The sequence below is a fragment of the Xenopus laevis genome, chromosome 7S, assembly GCF_017654675.1.
Source record: "Xenopus laevis strain J_2021 chromosome 7S, Xenopus_laevis_v10.1, whole genome shotgun sequence".
In the NCBI taxonomy this organism is placed as follows: domain Eukaryota; kingdom Metazoa; phylum Chordata; class Amphibia; order Anura; family Pipidae; genus Xenopus; species Xenopus laevis.
The window spans coordinates 8,112,497-8,124,170 of NC_054384.1; the positions used below are offsets into that span (position 1 = coordinate 8,112,497).

General features: G+C 43.8%; 1 protein-coding gene across 4 annotated transcripts in view; it reads right to left on the reverse strand.

Annotated features, from left to right (window-relative positions):
• slc16a9.S (solute carrier family 16 member 9 S homeolog) overlaps nt 1–11,398 on the reverse strand; it is a 31,308-nt gene extending 19,910 nt beyond the window's left edge. For 2 of the 4 annotated variants that reach the window (XM_018227322.2, XM_041570860.1), the window contains exon 1: nt 6,919–7,055. The gene's annotated coding sequence lies outside the window, so the exon portion shown is untranslated. Of the gene's footprint in view, nt 1–6,512; nt 6,886–6,918; nt 7,056–11,336 lie in introns of those variants that run through there. The other 2 variants (XM_018227321.2, XM_041570859.1) reach the window with 2 other exon arrangements.
• Between the last annotated feature and the right edge of the window lie 276 nt (nt 11,399–11,674).

Sequence of the window (11,674 nt, forward strand, 5' to 3'; positions counted from 1 at the left end):
GAGACTATTATCCACTGTTACTATAGACACCATCTCTCCCTACTATACCTACTATCCCACAGTCACACTCCCTTCCCAGAGACTATTATCCACTGTTACTATAGACACCATCTCTCCCTACTATACCTACTATCCCACAGTCACACTCCCTTCCCAGAGACTATTATCCACTGTTACTATAGACACCATCTCTCCCTACTATACCTGCTATCCCACAGTCACACTCCCTTCCCAGAGACTATTATCCACTGTTACTATAGACACCATCTCTCCCTACTATACCTGCTATCCCACAGTCACACTCCCTTCCAGAGACTATTATCCACTGTTACTATAGACACCATCTCTCCCTACTATACCTGCTATCCCACAGTCACACTCCCTTCCCAGAGACTATTATCCACTGTTACTATAGGCACCATCTCTCCCTACTATACCTGCTATCCCACAGTCACACTCCCTTCCCAGAGACTATTATCCACTGTTACTATAGGCACCATCTCTCCCTACTATACCTGCTATCCCACAGTCACACTCCCTTCCCAGAGACTATTATCCACTGTTACTATAGGCACCATCTCTCCCTACTATACCTGCTATCCCACAGTCACACTCCCTTCCCAGAGACTATTATCCACTGTTACTATAGACACCATCTCTCCCTACTATACCTACTATCCCACAGTCACACTCCCTTCCCAGAGACTATTATCCACTGTTACTATAGACACCATCTCTCCCTACTATACCTACTATCCCACAGTCACACTCCCTTCCCAGAGACTATTATCCACTGTTACTATAGACACCATCTCTCCCTACTATACCTGCTATCCCACAGTCACACTCCCTTCCCAGAGACTATTATCCACTGTTACTATAGACACCATCTCTCCCTACTATACCTGCTATCCCACAGTCACACTCCCTTCCCAGAGACTATTATCCACTGTTACTATAGACACCATCTCTCCCTACTATACCTGCTATACCACAGTCACACTCCCTTCCCAGAGACTATTATCCCACTGTTACTATAGGCACCATCTCTCCCTACTATACCTGCTATCCCACAGTCACACTCCCTTCCCAGAGACTATTATCCACTGTTACTATAGACACCATCTCTCCCTACTATACCTGCTATCCCACAGTCATACTCCCTTCCCAGAGACTATTATCCACTGTTACTATAGACACCATCTCTCCCTACTATACCTGCTATCCCACAGTCACACTCCCTTCCCAGAGACTATTATCCCACTGTTACTATAGACACCATCTCTCCCTACTATACCTGCTATCCCACAGTCACACTCCCTTCCCAGAGACTATTATCCCACTGTTACTATAGACACCATCTCTCCCTACTATACCTGCTATCCCACAGTCATACTCCCTTCCCAGAGACTATTATCCACTGTTACTATAGACACCATCTCTCCCTACTATACCTACTATCCCACAGTCACACTCCCTTCCCAGAGACTATTATCCACTGTTACTATAGACACCATCTCTCCCTACTATACCTGCTATCCCACAGTCACACTCCCTTCCCAGAGACTATTATCCACTGTTACTATAGGCACCATCTCTCCCTACTATACCTGCTATCCCACAGTCACACTCCCTTCCCAGAGACTATTATCCACTGTTACTATAGGCACCATCTCTCCCTACTATACCTGCTATCCCACAGTCACACTCCCTTCCCAGAGACTATTATCCACTGTTACTATAGGCACCATCTCTCCCTACTATACCTGCTATCCCACAGTCACACTCCCTTCCCAGAGACTATTATCCACTGTTACTATAGGCACCATCTCTCCCTACTATACCTGCTATCCCACAGTCACACTCCCTTCCCAGAGACTATTATCCCACTGTTACTATAGACACCATCTTTCCCTACTATACCTGCTATCCCACAGTCACACTCCCTTCCCAGAGACTATTATCCACTGTTACTATAGGCACCATCTCTCCCTACTATACCTGCTATCCCACAGTCACACTCCCTTCCCAGAGACTATTATCCCACTGTTACTATAGGCACCATCTTTCCCTACTATACCTGCTATCCCACAGTCACACTCCCTTCCCAGAGACTATTATCTCACTGTTACTATAGGCACCATCTCTCCCTACTATACCTGCTATCCCACAGTCATACTCCCTTCCCAGAGACTATTATCCACTGTTACTATAGACACCATCTCTCCCTACTATACCTACTATCCCACAGTCACACTCCCTTCCCAGAGACTATTATCCACTGTTACTATAGACACCATCTCTCCCTACTATACCTACTATCCCACAGTCACACTCCCTTCCCAGAGACTATTATCCACTGTTACTATAGACACCATCTCTCCCTACTATACCTGCTATCCCACAGTCACACTCCCTTCCCAGAGACTATTATCCCACTGTTACTATAGACACCATCTCTCCCTACTATACCTGCTATCCCACAGTCACACTCCCTTCCCAGAGACTATTATCCACTGTTACTATAGACACCATCTCTCCCTACTATACCTGCTATCCCACAGTCACACTCCCTTCCCAGAGACTATTATCCACTGTTACTATAGACACCATCTCTCCCTACTATACCTGCTATACCACAGTCACACTCCCTTCCCAGAGACTATTATCCCACTGTTACTATAGGCACCATCTCTCCCTACTATACCTGCTATCCCACAGTCACACTCCCTTCCCAGAGACTATTATCCACTGTTACTATAGACACCATCTCTCCCTACTATACCTGCTATCCCACAGTCATACTCCCTTCCCAGAGACTATTATCCACTGTTACTATAGACACCATCTCTCCCTACTATACCTGCTATCCCACAGTCACACTCCCTTCCCAGAGACTATTATCCCACTGTTACTATAGACACCATCTCTCCCTACTATACCTGCTATCCCACAGTCACACTCCCTTCCCAGAGACTATTATCCCACTGTTACTATAGACACCATCTCTCCCTACTATACCTGCTATCCCACAGTCATACTCCCTTCCCAGAGACTATTATCCACTGTTACTATAGACACCATCTCTCCCTACTATACCTACTATCCCACAGTCACACTCCCTTCCCAGAGACTATTATCCACTGTTACTATAGACACCATCTCTCCCTACTATACCTACTATCCCACAGTCATACTCCCTTCCCAGAGACTATTATCCACTGTTACTATAGACACCATCTCTCCCTACTATACCTGCTATCCCACAGTCACACTCCCTTCCCAGAGACTATTATCCCACTGTTACTATAGACACCATCTCTCCCTACTATACCTGCTATCCCACAGTCACACTCCCTTCCCAGAGACTATTATCCACTGTTACTATAGACACCATCTCTCCCTACTATACCTGCTATCCCACAGTCACACTCCCTTCCCAGAGACTATTATCCACTGTTACTATAGACACCATCTCTCCCTACTATACCTGCTATACCACAGTCACACTCCCTTCCCAGAGACTATTATCCCACTGTTACTATAGGCACCATCTCTCCCTACTATACCTGCTATCCCACAGTCACACTCCCTTCCCAGAGACTATTATCCACTGTTACTATAGACACCATCTCTCCCTACTATACCTGCTATCCCACAGTCATACTCCCTTCCCAGAGACTATTATCCACTGTTACTATAGACACCATCTCTCCCTACTATACCTGCTATCCCACAGTCACACTCCCTTCCCAGAGACTATTATCCCACTGTTACTATAGACACCATCTCTCCCTACTATACCTGCTATCCCACAGTCACACTCCCTTCCCAGAGACTATTATCCCACTGTTACTATAGACACCATCTCTCCCTACTATACCTGCTATCCCACAGCCACACTCCCTTCCCAGAGACTATTATCCACTGTTACTATAGGCACCATCTCTCCCTACTATACCTGCTATCCCACAGTCACACTCCCTTCCCAGAGACTATTATCCACTGTTACTATAGGCACCATCTCTCCCTACTATACCTGCTATCCCACAGTCACACTCCCTTCCCAGAGACTATTATCCACTGTTACTATAGGCACCATCTCTCCCTACTATACCTGCTATCCCACAGTCACACTCCCTTCCCAGAGACTATTATCCACTGTTACTATAGGCACCATCTCTCCCTACTATACCTGCTATCCCACAGTCACACTCCCTTCCCAGAGACTATTATCCACTGTTACTATAGGCACCATCTCTCCCTACTATACCTGCTATCCCACAGTCACACTCCCTTCCCAGAGACTATTATCCACTGTTACTATAGGCACCATCTCTCCCTACTATACCTGCTATCCCACAGTCTCTTTAAATCTGGGGGGCCCGGCCAAAGTTGCCCCAATTGGGTTGGTAAAACCAGCCCTGATATGATGAGAGTCTGCATTCTTCTTTAGCTGCAGGCTGAGTTATACAGGGAACTCTGAGTATCACTCATGTATTATAAGGGATAATGTACCCCCTACTGTAAATGATAAGGATATTAGAAGTCACTGAGGGGTTATTTGACCATATAATTTATTGCAATCTTAACCCAATGTATGTCTGGGCTGTAAAAGACTAGCGTGCATTTATGTGTGGTCTGCTTTGATTTTGTTTTGCTAGGGCTGCTTTTTACTCCAAGTCTGGCCCTGCAAGGGGATTTTAAGTGTAGCCACCCTGGCCCCACTATCTGCAGGGCTTTAAACATGACCGTTAATCTGGTAAATTCCTTCATTCATGCACATGGATTCTTTATATAGAAATGTACAAAAGAATAAGGTTGTTCCTCTTCCCAAGAGCTTGCAATACATGATGAATACAACACAATGTGTATAAATGGGCAGCAAACCCCGCAATGATACACTAACTACGTGTTCACATTATCCTGGGTGCTAAACAGCTCCACATATGGGTGTCATTAAGGTATAGGGTGGAACCAGAGTGTGCCGACCTTTAGTTCATTATTACAGCCAATAAAATCTGTTTTACTGCTCTTCTAATCTAATCAACATATGATTCTAGCAATAGACTATTTACATAGAGACACAGAGAGACACGTAGAGAGTCAGAACGACAGAGAGAAAACCTAGTTTTCAGAGTGAAATGATTTCTTTATCCTGCTGTTTCATATCTATACATGTAGACGTGTAATAAAATTCACAAATGTAGAAAGCTGAAACAGACTGGGACATAGGCAGCAGGGATGGGCGAATTTGACCCGTTTCACTTCGGCAAAAATTTGCTGTCGGCGAAACTTCGTCAACGCCAATTAAAGTCCATGAACGCTAAAAAAATTGGCACGTGATGCCATTCATGTCTATGGGTGTCATTCTCGCTGCAAAACAAGGTGAAAAATTTTCCCCATCCCTAAATTAGGTAGCGCTTTTGTCTGCAATCACCTTTTATTGGTGCTGAATCCCAACATGTTTCGGGAATAGATCCCTTCTTTAAGTAGAGAGACAAAGAGAGATGGATAGAATGGCACAGAGAAATAGATAGAGAGACACAGAGAGATGGATAGAATGGCACAGAGAAATAGATAGAGACACAGAGAGATGGATAGAATGGCACAGATAATAGATAGAGAGACACAGAGAGATGGATAGAATGGCACAGAGAAATAGATAGAGAGACACAGAGAGATGGATAGAATGGCACAGATAATAGATAGAGAGACACAGAGAGATGGATAGAATGGCACAGAGAAATAGATAGAGAGACACAGAGAGATGGATAGAATGGCACAGAGAAATAGATAGAGAGACACAGAGAGATGGATAGAATGGCACAGATAATAGATAGAGAGACACAGAGAGATGGATAGAATGGCTCAGAGAAATAGATAGAGAGACACAGAGAGATGGATAGAATGGCACAGATAATAGATAGAGAGACACAGAGAGATGGATAGAATGGCACAGATAATAGATAGAGAGACACAGAGAGATGGATAGAATGGCACAGATAATAGATAGAGAGACACAGAGAGATGGATAGAATGGCATAGAGAAATAGATAGAGAGACACAGAGAGATGGATAGAGAAAGAGAAAAAAGAAAATGATAGATAAGAGAAAGACAGATGATTGGTAGTGATCAATTGATTGATAATTAGATTAGATAGATGACAGATAAATAGGTGATGATTAATAGAGACAGATGATAAATAGTGATTGATTGATTGATTGATTGATTGATAATTAGATAGACGAGAGATATATTGGTGATGATGATAGAAAGATAGACAGACAGATAGACAGACAGACAGAGATGATAGATAGATAGATAGATGATAGATAGATAGATAGATAGATAGATAGATAGATAGATAGATAGATAGATAGATAGATAGATAGATAGATAGATAGATAGATAGATAGATATAGAGAGAAACTGCTGGATAGATGAGAGTGGGGGTAGGAAGATCACAGACAGACAGAGACATAAGAGACAATACAATGTTCACTAATACCTGAAAGCAGATTCATTTCATCAGTTCCCATATAAAGTGCAGCTCCCTGGGTTAGAGCAGGTGTCACAGCATTGGGTGCAGAGGTGAGAGCAGTGGCCCTTGGGTGTGTGAGGTTTGCAGTTGAGCTAGAGCAGGGGGTGCAGGGATAGTGATACACTAACTGTACTTTGTATAAGTTCTTCCCCCTGTTCCCCCAGGTACAATCCGGCTAAGCGTGAGACTGGGTGAGACCATTCCCGGGGAGGGGGTGTAAGACACTCGCAGAGAAAACAAGTCTGGCTCTGGCGGATACTGAGAAGGTTTCAGTTCCTCAGTCAATAGGAGTTCGAGTTAACCTCTAGCTGTCCGGCACTAGGGATTGTGGGAGCTGTAGTTCTGCAGTTGGAGGTTGTTAAAGTGCAATTACCTGGGCGCAATCACCTGCTGTTATTGACAGCGCAGCGTCTGACAGATTCCTCCGAAATCAACTTGAACCCGGCGACTCCGCGCGCCCCTGCCGGCCCCCTGCTTTTTATATTGCTTCTCCCTCCCCTTCCCCAGTGTCTGGTCTGAACCGGTTCTTTTCTAAAGCCCAGAGATCAGGGGAAGAAGAACGTGAATAGAACATTAATTGTGTAGGAAGGTGGGGGGCACCAAGAGCCTCATAATCTGCTCTGGAACAGTCAAACGGGTCTAGTAACCCATAGCAACCAATCAGCCATAGCATTTACACATCAGCTCTTTGTTCAGTGTGTCATAGACTGGCTCATTCTAAGCAACTTTTCCTTCAATTTTTTCTTTTTTCTTTTTTTTAGATAGTTTTTGAATTATTTGCCTTCTTCTGTCTCTTTCTAGCTTTGAAATGGGGGGTCACTGACCCCATCTAAAAATGTAAATGATCTGCAGGGCTGTTATTCCTTTCCAGTGCCCCCCCATTAGAAATCACGGGCCCGTACAACTAAATTTTTGCGGGGGGGGGCTAGGCCCCGCCCACCCTGGCACCCAAGCCCCACCCCAGACCCCGCCCACTCCACATCACAGTTAAAAGACCACACAGACATCAGCGCTAAAAAAGTTCCCCCCCCACACACACAGAAGGTATAAAAAGCTATTGATGGTCAGGGCCCCCCTTACAAATTAAAAAAAAATGGGGCCCAAAGAATATTTAAAAAAAAAAAAAACAACATTGGTGCGAGGGCCCCCCTTACAAATTAAAAAAAAATTGGGGCCCCAAAGAATATTTAAAAAAAAAACAACATTGGTGCGAGGGCCCCCCTTACAAATTAAAAAAAAATTGGGGCCCCAAAGAATATTTAAAAAAAAAAACATTGGTACCAGGGCCCCCCACAAGTTAAAAAACATTGGGGCCTCAAAAAATATTTTTTTTAAAAAACATTGGTGCTAGGGCCCCCCTACAAGATAAAAATAAATTGGGGACTCAAAAAGTATTTTTTTATAAAAACATTAGTGGCAGGGGCCTATAGAATATTAAAATAATACATTGGTGGCCGGGGGATTCAACTTCGCCTCCTTTCGTGACGTTGGGTCTTTTCGTCACTTCCGCATTTCGCCTGTTCGGGACTTCAAAAATGGCCGCAGGCTTCGGCGCTCACAAAGTGGGCCCGGCTCTTTCAACGCTGCAGCACTGCCGGGCCCCCCTTCATGCCCGGGCCACTTGTCCCCTCTGTCGCCCCCTGATGGCGGCCCTGCTGGCTGGTACTGGTTCTGAGCAGGTTGATTGGTACCAACAAAGGCATAAATGGGGACCCAACTCACCTGAATAGCTTATTTTTATTTTCTAAGGACTATAAGAGTTTGAACTGCTGACATCCCACTGTGTATAGTTCTACATGTTATATAGCAGCTCATCTTGAAATAAGACTGACATCCAGTTCAGCCTTTAGCCAAGTAAATTCCACCCAACATCCAGCTCATCCCAACACTGTAATCTTCTGAAGTCTCTCCAATTGGCCTCAGAGGGGGTGAAAATCCTCCCTGACTCCAAATGGGACTTCAGACAGTATTAACCCTTACCGGTTATTAGCGCTGCTCCCCGAATTCCATTCCATAAATACAGAAGCCAATAGTGATGGGTGAATTTGGGGCGTTTGGCTTCACTGAAATTCGGGAAATTTGCAAAATGGTGAAAATTTCACGAAATGGCGCCGGCGTCTCGATTTTGACGCCGGCGTCCATTTTTTTGACGCCAGCAAATTTGTGCGACAGTTTTGCAAATGTATTCACTAACGACGAATCTCAGGAATTTGTAGCAAATTTGCGCCTGGCAAATAAATTCGCCCATCACTAGAAGCCAATACAAATGATTTACGTATATCTATTGTATATGCCATGGATACCTGCTGAACCAAACAGTGCAGTGATTATATCCTACTGGATTCTTCATTGTTTTGTTAATTGCCTTTGGGCACAGTGCACCCCCTAGTGACTCCCAATATCCTTATTTACAGTAGGGGGAACATTATCCCTTATAATACATGAGTGATACTCAGAGTTCCCTGTATAACTCAGCCTGCAGCCTTGTGCCTTTATATGGTCACAGAACAACCCCTCAGTGACTTCTAATATCCTTATCATTTACAGTAGGGGGTACATTATCCCTTATAATACATGAGTGATACTCAGAGTTCCCTGTATAACTCAGCCTGCAGCCTTGTGCCTTTATATGGTCACAGAACAACCCCTCAGTGACTTCTAATATCCTTATCATTTACAGTAGGGGGTACATTATCCCTTATAATACATGAGTGATACTCAGAGTTCCCTGTATAACTCAGCCTGCAGCCTTGTGCCTTTATATGGTCACAGAACCCCTCAGTGACTTCTAATATCCTTATCATTTACAGTAGGGGGTACATTATCCCTTATAATACATGAGTGATACTCACAGTTCCCTGTATAACTCAGCCTGCAGCCTTGTGCCTTTATATGGTCACAGAACCCCTCAGTGACTTCTAATATCCTTATCATTTACAGTAGGGGGTACATTATCCCTTATAATACATGAGTGATAATCAGAGTTCCCTGTACAACTCAGCCTGCAGCCTTGTGCCTTTATATGGTCACAGAACAACCCCTCAGTGACTTCTAATATCCTTATCATTTACAGTAGGGGGTACATTATCCCTTATAATACATGAGTGATACTCAGAGTACCCTGTATAACTCAGCCTGCAGCCTTGTGTCTTTATATGGTCACAGAACAACCCCTCAGTGACTTCTAATATCCTTATCATTTACAGTAGGGGGTACATTATCCCTTATAATACATGAGTGATAATCAGAGTTCCCTGTACAACTCAGCCTGCAGCCTTGTGCCAGAACAACTCCTCACTGAGTTACAGCCATATAATTTTTAAAAAGGCACATTAGTCATTATTAATGAATGTTTGTTGTGTAGTGATTTAATGAGACTTGTGTATAATCAGAATTGCTGTAATCTCCCTACCGAATCAAAGAAACATGGAGGTGAAAAGTACTTTGTATTGACTTTCTTTGTTTCTAGTTTGAGGCTCCCAATCAGAAAGGAACTTGGAACAGAAGGTGTAATTACGTGTAATAAATGTACTTTATTGATTTGTCTCTGTAGTGAAGAACAAGTGTGATTGGAGTTTGTATTGGACAGAATTTGGGAGAGCAGATAATCAGATGGCGCTAACATGATATTTAACACATTGCAGTTTTACTCGGTATTCATAAAATCAATAGAAACACAAGGTACAATACAAAAACGGGAGCAGCTTCACTATAGGGACAATTGCAATTTCTCATCATTAAATGCCGAAAGGGTTTATATTGTTCTAAAGATGTATTTACTTATTCCTAAAGAAAGGGATTCACTTATTTTACCACTTCTTCCTACGCTGATAATACTTGCGCACGCATAATCATTCTAATCCCGAGTTGTTTGTATAAACGATGTAACATCCGCTTCCCTACAAAACCAGAAATGTCTTCATCCTCATCTTTCCCTTTGCGTCTATTTCCTATTCCCCAGTACAGGTATAGGATCCATTATCTGGAAACCCATTATCCAGAAAGCTCTGAATTAGGGGCCATCTCCAATAGACTCCATTATAATCAATAAAAATGATTTCCCTTTTCCCTGTAATAATAAAACATTAGATTGTACTTGATCCCAACTAAGATATAATTAATCCTTATTGGAGGCAAAACAATTCTATTAGGTTTATGTATAACAAACAAGGGAAAATTGTGCTCACTAGTGATGTGCGGGCCGACCCGTTACACGCGGTTCGGGCAGGTTCGGGTTGACCTCGCACTGCTCCTCGCGGGCGGGCGGGTTGAGCTCTTCTCCTGCTCTCCCTGCCCACCACCTTTCGTTATAGTCTCGCGTCTGCTCACCCTGCCCCTTTTGTGATGTCATTGTGATGTCATCGGCGGGGCGGCGCGGGTCTATAAAAGGACCCCGGAAGAGCGGGTGCGGGCTGGAGCAGGGCAGGTAGGGTCGGGTCAGGAAAACAATGACCCGCACATCACTAGTACTCACCACTAATTTGGTGCAATGAGGGTGTGACCACCAAATACATATAGACAAATACAAGAGTCCCCTTTGCACTCAACCCATTATCAATATATATAAGACAGAGACATTTTGTGCATACTGCTACTGAAAAATGCCTTACCCTTTAAACAAAACAGGGATTGTTTGTCCATATATTGCAATATATTTAAGCTGAACAACTACGTCACAGTCATCCCATATCTGGCCAGTCCTACGCTCAATTTTCATCTGATTCATTAAGAATTCTATTGCTTCATTATACATTTTATACAGGGACTAAGTCTTACCTGCAACTTACTTACCTGCTTTCAAAGTAAAACTCCAAAACTTGGTTGCCCTTTTATTAGACACCAGTGGGATCACCTATATCAGTGCTGTCCGACTTCTATGGTACCGAGGGCCGGAATGTTTCTAATCTACATGGTGGAGGGCTGATAACGGAAGCCATTGTAAGCCACTCCCTGTTTTAGACCACACCCACTTTAAACCACACCCATGCTACTGCAAGACCATGCCCACATTTATAGCACACCAAAAAACCAAATGGTTGGTGCTCACTGCAGGGATCAGGGCTGGAACTAGGGGTAGGCAGAGTAGGCGCCATTATTGAGGGGCGCACTTTTAAGGGGATTTTTTTTCG